The sequence below is a fragment of the Terrapene carolina genome, unplaced genomic scaffold, assembly GCF_002925995.2.
Source record: "Terrapene carolina triunguis isolate 2854851 unplaced genomic scaffold, T_m_triunguis-2.0 Scaffold141, whole genome shotgun sequence".
In the NCBI taxonomy this organism is placed as follows: Eukaryota; Metazoa; Chordata; order Testudines; family Emydidae; genus Terrapene; species Terrapene triunguis.
The window spans coordinates 5,501,890-5,511,979 of record NW_020664492.1 but is presented as its reverse complement, the minus strand read 5'-3'; the positions used below and the strand labels follow the sequence as shown (position 1 = coordinate 5,511,979).

The 10,090-nt window shown below is 41.6% G+C and overlaps 1 non-coding gene across 1 annotated transcript; it reads left to right on the top strand.

The window, feature by feature from the left end:
- Positions 1 to 8,150: 8,150 nt before the first annotated feature.
- LOC113406846 lies at positions 8,151 to 8,253 on the top strand. Its single transcript, XR_003369886.1, has one exon. It is a non-coding gene; the product is annotated as a U6 spliceosomal RNA (small nuclear RNA).
- The last annotated feature ends 1,837 nt before the right edge of the window (positions 8,254 to 10,090 follow it).

The window sequence follows — 10,090 nt, the reverse complement described above, 5'->3', positions numbered from 1 at the left end:
CTGGATTCTCAGCCCAGACTGTAAATTAGAGGTGTGTGATGGGGTGTACAAGCCCCACAATGGTGAAGTGAGATTAAAGAGCAGCTCTGGGCCCAGAAGGCCCTGCCGAGCCGCCCTGCTGGGCATACTCCCATTGGAGGCTGGGCTGAAAAGGGAGCAGCTAAATTCAGTCTGGGCAGACAGAGCAGGGGAGAAGTCATGCACTGCAAGCTCCTGCAAAGAAGCCATCGGGGCTCTATGCCGCCAAGACCAGGCCCCACTGCTGACCCGCCAGAGGCCCTTCACTCCACGGAGGCAGGGAATGATGGGCCATGGCTGAGAGGGGACAACCTGCTGGAGCACGATCAGAAAGAACTCCAGGGAGAATCCAGAAACTGATCAATTGTGCAGACAGAGGAACCGAAGACGGGGTAGGAAGTGGCCCGGGAACAGGCATAAGGGCATCTGCCCCTAAGCCACATATTTGAACTATTGTTCACAGGGCCCTGGTTTGGAAGCTGGTGGAATAGGGAGGGCCTGGGTTCCCCAACCTCAACCTCACCACTGGTTGTTGCAGCCCAGACCATTGCCACTAGGTGGTACTGCCAGGTTTGGACCTCAGCGCCTCCTGACGGGCTGCTCTTATTTATGTTCTTATTGGCTCCCAATGAGCCATCTACCACCCAACACTAGCCAGAGCACAGCAGCACTCTGGTCACAATCCTACTTTCCTACATCACACTACAAGTTCTGCCCTATACTAGGGACCAGGAAGGTGGGCAGCATAGAACCATTTCAGGAACGCTGTGGTTTCGGGGGAACACACCCTTTATGCTCTTGGTATTCTCTGCGGGCCATTTCCACTCGGTTTACTGCCTCTGCTGAATGAATCCATGTAGTTAATTCCTTTTTGAATAGCTACCTTTCAGATTTGATTGGTAGATATGGATTGCATGTGATTTCTGAGAGATCACAATATCAGATGCGATTAAGGTCACAACCATTTAAAATTGGCTACACAAAAATCTTGTTTTGCTTTTGTTTTTCAAGAGCCATCAGTGACTGAGGCCAAAAGATAACTGAAGAAGAAATCCCTCAGCAGAAAATCTGTTTCTTCAGTACAAACACAGAAACTCGCTCTAACCCATCTCAAGAAGCCCAATAGGTTAATACACACAGAGTAGAATTGCATTCTATGTCCCACATTTATTTTTTCTTCAGCTAAACAGGCACGTGTGACCTAATTCTCACACCGATTTTTATCTGAAAAGAGAAGAAGTCTCCATTCCACCAACTCTCAGGAATAGCATCCACTCTGTGCCTCTCCTTGTCCTACATTGTTAGCAGAGTGCTTCCTACCATTAGACAAAAATTCCACAGACAGTTTTCATTACCAATGCCATGCTAATGGTGCCTTTTTGTACAAGCAGCAGCCCTTATGTTGTCGCTACCATTCTGAGGCTGGCAAACTATTGAGCCACACCTTTCAACAAACCAGCCAGGTCTTCAAACACATTCTGTAACTTTGCGGAAACAGTCTCACTAAATGGATTTGTGAGTCCTTCTCTAAGAGCAGGGCGTATGGGCAGCATGTAACAAAATGAAATTCAGTAACGAAAAATACAAGAAAATACATTTTGGGGGGAAATTATGATTATAATAAAACATATATCTGGGAATTTACTTTGCACTTTACAAAACAGATGAGACGTGTTCCCTGACCTGAAATTCTTACAATCTAAGTAAGAACACACAAATTCAAGACAAGAAATGTATAGCCGCTAGTCTAGCGCAGGATCTACAGGGAATTAAGGCTATGTCTACACTTGGAGCCAGGGGTGTGCAGAGTACAAACCCACTCAGGTTTGGTACTCCGCATGGCTAACCTGTAGTGCCACTTGCTGTTCTCCGTGCTACTACGGCTACACTACACTACTATTTTTAGCACACTAGCTTGATGAGAGCTAGAGTGAGTATGTCTATGTGAGCTGGGAATCACACGCTCCGCTCCAAGCGCAGATATAACCTGAATGATAAGAAAAGGGAAGGATGGATCTCCCGAAGAGGTGAATTTTAAAATGGAATTTGAAGGAAGAAAGAACGCATGTTGGTGAATGAGGACATGAAGATGTTCCGGGTGTAGAAGGCACAAGGCCAGCAAAGGAGATGATGATGCAATGGTGGTTCAGCGCACAACGAGCTGGTGCATAAGGAGCCTGTATCCCACAAGGCGAAGTGATAACAAAGATATAGGAGAATGCTACATTATACAGACCTTGTGGGCAATAAAAAAAAAGACGTGAGAAATATTCAGAGGGAGGGGAGCAATGCTGAAAGACTTCACAGTAACAATGAACTAAATATATGCTCAGAATACAATATGATGGCAAAAATCCTATGCGAATTTGGGCTGCATATGCAGGGAGATCAGATTACAGACCAGAAAAAAGACCACTCCTATCCATGTAGCACTGGTGGGACCTCTCACAGAACAATACACACAGTTCTTGGCACTCGTACTGCATATCCTCTAACTGTCCTTATTCTGCAGGTACAATACCTGCATTAATAAATGCAACAGTTGTCTAAGACCATCTGTTCTACAACTCCAGCTCCATACACTATCACACAGAAGAATGCTTTGGTTTTCTAAATATTGAAATGTGGTTCCTTCAGTACATTGCAGGAGACTGAATATTTGAGGTTAAAAATTTAGTTTTTCAGAGGCAGAACATGGACTTCTCATCCCTGTAGGAAGCACATGAGGCACCCACTTAACACACATTCCTTCTGTACACCCATGAGGCACTTAATCGTTTAACATAACACAGTTGAGCCGTAGTTCTTCCATCTCCACTTTCAATTGTCTCATAACTTGCTACAAAAGTCATGTGACAAATAAGCAAATTTGTATTATTTACCCCCCTCAGATGTTAACCCTGAGATCTGGAGTATCAGTGAGAGTTAAGAACACAGTTAAGCTGAATGTGCTCATTGGTAAAAAATTTGATGAAATTTATTATGCTTACATTACAGGTTTCCATGCCCAAAGGCCTCTGGGTACCTAATAAAACACCACACTTTAATTTAATGCTTAGCCTAGCAAATAACAAAACGGACCAACAAAAATTCCCAATAAACTACTTGCCAACGTTCCAGAAAGATACTCTAAATATTTTTTTAAAATTTGCTTCAGTTCCAAGGCCACCAGAGTTGTACGATGATATAGGTTTGTGGGAAGAGAAGGCTACCATCAGAAATATTAAACATCATCTATTTCCTATCACTGGTTTGTCTCCATAGCAGCTGAGTTATGTTCACTGGGATGCACTGAAGAATAAGTGGCAGTGTACTAGCTTGTATTATAATAAAGCTTCTCTCTCACTTTGCTAAGTATTTCCCTACTGATTTTCCTCTCATTTAATGAAGTTCCTCTAATACAGTCTCAAAAACACTTGTGCTAATACATGGGAATGGAGCATGACAGAAACACGTCCATATTCATGTCCTCTGGGATTTCAGAATTTATAGTAATCTCTCAGTTCACATATTTCACATGACACAAGTTAATTAAATGGCACAACAGGACACTTCCAAAGCAAATGCATAGTCTCACTGAAATGCAGCCAGCCATTTTAAGAAACCAGCCATATTTAACCATATAGAAAGAATATCCATTGTTAGGATATTTGTCTTTATATAATATAATCTCAAATCAGAGAAAGGAAAAAATAAGCAGTCATTGAATTTCAGGGAATATTCTGGAGCCCACAATTATCCACATTCATAATAAAAAGTGCATTTCTATCTCCCACCTAGAAGAAAACCCAGTAACTGGGGAAAAAAATGAATCAGATAATTATACTTCTACAATATTCTACTTTTTGCTTTCCTCGGATGTATAGCAAATAGATGGAAAAATTATGGTACATGCACTGGGAGATAATGTTTTAAGGCAAAACTGTTCATGCAAAAGTTCTTTTTGCATCTAAACGTTTCTGGTCTCGAAACTTTAATCGCATTTGGTTGCATCTGCTGAAACATTTGGCTACTGGCTGATAACAGAGTTTAGCACTGATAATGGCTTTGTCATTTGAAAATACTGCTGGGTTTGCACATTGTTCTTTATATTCAGAATGCTGGCAGTGAATGACATGAAATGTACAAGATAATCACAAAGTGTTAATTTTGCAACTCAGGCATATAGCAGTCCTAATAATAGTGGAAGTTTAATACTGATATTGGAAAATCTCATACTCAGGGAGAGACAATATTTTTACTACATGAAGAAAGTTGATGCTATAACATTGGAGAGTTATTAGTGATTCATTTATTCAGCCATTACTGGAGCTATAACACTGTGGACTGTGACCTCATTAGCTTCCACTAGCTAAGCTGGGTCTCCCTGGCTGGAAGAGGTATCTGTGTGCTGCACTTTTCTAAGAGCCTGAACTGAATGAACAACCCAGAGTGTTGTTGGAGGCAACTATATTGTTAGAGTGGATCATCTTTTGGAGGAGACTTAAAACAAAGACCCTGAGCAGTTTCGCAGAGTGATCCTTAATGACCCTGAGTAGGAGATATTAACTAGAACTGTGCAAATAATCATTTTTGGTTCATAAAATTGTAGGACTGAAAGGGATCTCGAGAGTCTTCTAGTCTAGTCCCCTGCATTCATGGCAGCACTAAGTATTATCCAGACCATCCCTGACAGCTGTTTGTCTAACCTGTTCTTAAAAATCTCCAATGATGGAGATTCCACAACCTCCCTAGGCAACTTATTCCAGTGCTTAACCACCCTGACAGTTAAGAAGTTTTCCCTAATGTCCAATCTAAACTGCCCTTGCTGCTATTTAAGCCCATTGCTTCCTGTCCTATCCTCAGAGATTAACAGTTCACTGGATGAACTGAAAAAAAATCAGAGAGATTTTGCTTCAGATCAACCCGAAAATAAAATGTTTTGACTTTCTCAGCAAAAGAAAACAAAACAAAAAACAAAATTAGTTTTGGGTCAAATGAAACATTTTGTTCAATCCCAAAACAAAATGTTTCGATTTTGGGCTTTCACAGAACAGGGGGAGAACTGACAATGCCCCTCCCAAGGTTAAGGCACTAAACTGGGATGTTGGAGACCCAAGTTCAAGTTACTGCTCCAAATGTGGCAGAGCAGGGATTTAAACAATGTTAGAGGTGAGTGCTCTAATCTCTGAGCTGTAGGGTATTCTGCAGTGGGGGCCTCTCAATTCTTCTGCTGAAGCTGTTCTGTTTTGTATAAACAATTAAATAGTCATTACAGCATGGACTGGAACCCAGGTGTTCCTTGTCCCCTTCAGGAAAGTGCCCAAACCACCAGGCTAGAGAGTCTCTCTCACACTCTTTTGCTGGCCCAACGAATATTTAAGTATTTCATGCAAAATGGAACAACCTCAAGAGGTGAGATTGAGAGAGACCTGTTGCAATAATTGGGCCTACAAATTTATCTATTTGTGAGTTCTACTGTAAAAAGAAGATGAAAGTTCACAAAGTGCCACAATAACCTATAACAACACAAGCAGAGGGGAAAAGCTGGCAACCGGCAACAATGGCTGACTGAAAGAAGGGGAAGAAGTGATCTTAACCATCATGGTTGCCTCCTTCTCCTCTTCCCCCCCCCCCCCCATCTCCTGGGACCCAGGGATCCAGAGTAAGAACCCTGAACAGTCTTTATCGTAATCTGATTCCTGAGACATGTCCTGACCAAACCAGGCCAGAAAAAGGAGGAGCCAGCTGCCACCGCCACTTCCACCAGCTCTGGATGAATCCTGGCCACCACCTAGAAAGTGAGACTTTGTCATTCCACCCCCAAGAAGCATCCTTTTTCCCCGCTACCTTATTTCTTCTCTTTCTGATCTCTCTTCTTTTTCCTTCTGTCTAATAAGACCCTGGCTTAGCCAGCCAAGATTTTATATTTTGCAACAACTGCTGTAAGCCTGAAAGAGGCAGCTAAAAGTAATGCCCTAAACAGCCCAATGCTGGTACAAGCTTGCCAGGTCTTGGTCTTGTGCCAGGCCTGTTTCTCCTGAAGTGAAGTTGCAAGTGAAAGTCAAGACCAGAGGCAGAAGCTGCACTATCTATGTTTGTTATTCTTTTCTCTCCCATGTTGTGTATGTTTGTTTTATTTTAGGGAATTTGATTGGACTTTAACAACAGCAACAGCTCCAACCCATCTCAACTAACTTCTTCTCTTTCCCCCCAAAAGGACGGCTTTTACCATCTTTGATACCACCTAAGAGACTGTCAAACAAGGGTGAGGGCGGTATCCTTCTAAAAATGCTCTCTATCTAAAAGGGCAAGGGGACAAGTGATGCTGTTCAAATGAAAGCCTTAATACATTACATTTCAAATGCTTTAACTGTTTTTCCTTCTTTTCTGTATCTTTAATAAAAGGTTAAAGGGATTTTTAATGATGTGTTTGTCATGGTACTAAGCATGCTGAGATCTCTGTATATCAAATCTTGTTTAACACTGTTTAAAGGTGGACAGTGATTGGGTTTTGTTAACACCTTTGACGCTTTGGCCCATATTCTATCTAAATTAATACAAAAGCTGCATCACAGAATAGCCAGGTTGTAAGGACATTTGCCTGGATGTGGGAGATCTGGGTTCAAATCCCTGCTCAAACACAGGGACTTGAATGCTGGTCTTTCACACTCCAGGTGAGTGCCTTTACCTCTGGGCTATTGGTCACATGAGGGAGCAGCAGCACCACCACCACTTTCTGAATGGTGTCTAAGCCACCTCCTGGAACTCACCTGAATTTTATTTTTGGAGCTGAAAGTATTTGGCAAATTTGACACAAATTCATGAATAGTTTCAGGTTAACTGAAATTGCATTTTTTAACAAATACACTATTTGCCTGAAAATGTTTGCCCAGCTCTAATATTAACCTCAGTGATCTATCCTAATTCCACTGTGGGTAATTACATTTGGCCTTCCTAAATTCCTCCTCCTAAGTTTCAGCATTATGCAGATACTGTGTTATCCTTCAGTTACCGTCCGAAACTCCTTGTCAGCTTAAGCCCAGAATATCTCATCTAGCACTCTAAAAAACACCATTTGATGTAACCCATCTGCCGGGTGTCTAACCTGCTGTATGTAGTGTAGTTGTAGCCTTGTCAGTCCCAGGATATTAGATTGACCTGAAGAAGAGCGCTGTGTGGCACAAAAGCTTCTCTCTCATATCAACAGAACTTGGTCCAATAAAAGATATTATCCTACCCACCTTCTCTCTGGTGTCTAACCTACCATTCTGGAACAAAGTGACAGGGCCGCCCAGAGGATTCAGGGGGCCTGGGGCAAAGCAATTTTGGGGGCCCCTTCCATAAAAAAAAGTTGCAATACTATAGAATATTATAGTCTCGTGGGGGCCCCTGTGGGGCCCAGGGCAAATTGCCCCACTTGCCCCCGCCCTGGGCGGCCCTGCAAAGTGAGATGCTATTTGCAACATCTAACCTCTCCTAATGCCTCAGACAGCATAGTCATGTTTCAGTCTAAGCTATAGCACCAAGTCTGGGCTGGCCATGTGCATGGAGAATCTCCTCTCTAGTGCATAGAAAGGCCCAGCATTCATCTCCATTCTGCTATCCGCAGCATTTGACACAGTCAACTATAAGGTATTACTAACTTGCCTGAGAAACCTAGCAGGAGTGGATGGGTATGCATTATTCTGGTTCTGAGCCTTCCTCTCAGAGAGAAAGGACAGTCCCATGGTCAGGACACTGGCCGAGCAGATAAAAGCCCTGGGTTCAGTTCCCTGGTCTGCACAGCCTCCTTGGGTTAGTCACTTATTGCCTCTGCTCCCCATCTGTAAATGGGATGTGACACCTGGCCAGAAAGGGTTAGGCAGCTAGCCAGCCAGATGCGTAACAATGGAAAACGAAGTTACATTTGTAAAATGGCACATACCATCCACACTTTTCTTCTTCTAAAGATTGAGGTTAATATATTTACCAAAATGAAATATTAGACATTAGCTATTTTCTGCATGAAAGAGAGATGTGGGTGAAAATGTGGCTCCCCTGAGATCAATGGCAAAACTCCCACTGATTTACATTTCACCTCTTGTATTTTATTTTAAAAGAACCATGCTGTGTGTTTACTACTATTTGAAAAATGCCATGACAGATAGGTTGTGTTTGCTTCGGCAGCACATATACTAAAATTGGAACGATACAGAGAAGATTAGCATGTTCCCTCCGTTTCTCAATAGCATGTTGAAGGAGAGAGATTTCTTTTGGATCTTTGCTTGCAAGTTGGTTGGAAAGTATTTAGGCTCTATTTGTGGTGGTTTTAGTGTCACAGTTCAGAGAACCAAGCTTTCCTTTGCCTTAGACTAAGAAGTATATGTTTCTGTTTCACTGAACAATATTCCTCTCTGGGCACTAGCTCTTTGTTGTAGATTGGCAGGGTGCCCTTTTATTACTGGTTCTGCATCGTGTAAAGGGATATACATTTTCCACCCACTACATATACTTGAAGAAAATCAATGTTTCAGTAAACAGAGTAGAGGAGCTGTAGCACCATGGAACGAGTCCCATTTGCCAGTCCACTATTGGAGATCGGGCTTAAGATAAAGTTTAAATAGGAGACCACGGCTACAGAAGAGAATGGAAGAAACAAGCAAATCAGATGAGTACGGAAGAACAGAATTTCATTTAACAAGAGAGAAGTCAGGAGACAATTGTAATGACTAATACAAAAAGAGTGAAGCATTCACAGATTCCAAGGCCAGAAGGGACCATTCTGATCATCTAGTCTGATTTCCTATATAATACAGGCCGGAGAACTTCCCCAAATAATGCCTGGAGCAAATCTTTTAGCATAACATTCAATCTTGATTTTAAAATGGTCAGTGATAGAGAATCCACCACAACCCTTGGGAAGTTATTTCCAGTTTGAATTTGTCTAGCTTCAGCTTTCAGCCATTGAATCATGCTAGACTGATGACTCCATTATTAAATATTTATTCCTCATGTAGGTACTTATAGACTGTAATCAAGTCACGCCTACCCTTTTATTTAATAAACAAAATAGATAAACTCAAGGAGTTCAATCACAATAAGGCAGGTTTTCTAATCCTTTAATCATTCTTGCGGCTCTTCTCTGAACCCTTTCCAATTTATCAACATCCTTCTTGAACTGTTGACATCAGAACAGGGCACAGTATTCCAGCAGCAGTTGCAGTAGTGCATACAGAGGTAAAATAACCTCTCTATTCCTACTCGAGATGCCCTGGTTTATGCCTCCAGGGATCTCATTAACCCTTTTGGCCACAGTATCACACTGGGAGTTCGTGTTCAGCTGATTATCCACTGCAATCCCCAAATCTTTTTCAGAGTCTCAGTTTCCCAGGATACAGTCCCCTATCCTGCAAGTATGGCCTACTTTCTTTGTTCTTAGATGTATACATTTACATTTAGACATATTAAAACGTGTATTGGTTGCTTGCACTCAGCTTACCAAGTGATCTAGATCGCTCTGTATTTGTGACCTATCCTCTTCATTATCTACCATTCCCCCAATTTTTGTGTCATCTGAAAACTTTATCAGTGATGATTTTATGTTTTCTTCCATGTCATTAATAAAAACATTAAATAGCATAAGGCTATGAACTACTCCCTGTGGGACCATACCAGAAACACACCCACCTGTTCAGTGACGATTCCCTGTTTACAATTACATTCTGAGACCTATCAGTTAGCCAGCTTTTAATCCACTTAATGTGTGCCATGTTAAGGAGGTTTTATTTAAATCAAAATGTCATGTGGTACCTAGTCAAATGCCTTACAGCAATCTAAGAATATTAGATCAACACTATTACCTTTATCAACCAAACTTGTAATATCACCACACAAAAAAAAGATATCAAATTAGTCTGACAAGATCTATTTTCCATAAGCCCATATTGATTGGCATTAACTATATTACCCTCTTTTAATTCTTTAATAATTGAGTCCCTTATCAGTCACTCCACTATCTTGTCTGGGATCAACGTCAGACTGCCAAGCCTATAATTACCCAGATCTTCTCACTTACTCTTTTTAAATATTGGCACAAACATTAACTTTCTTC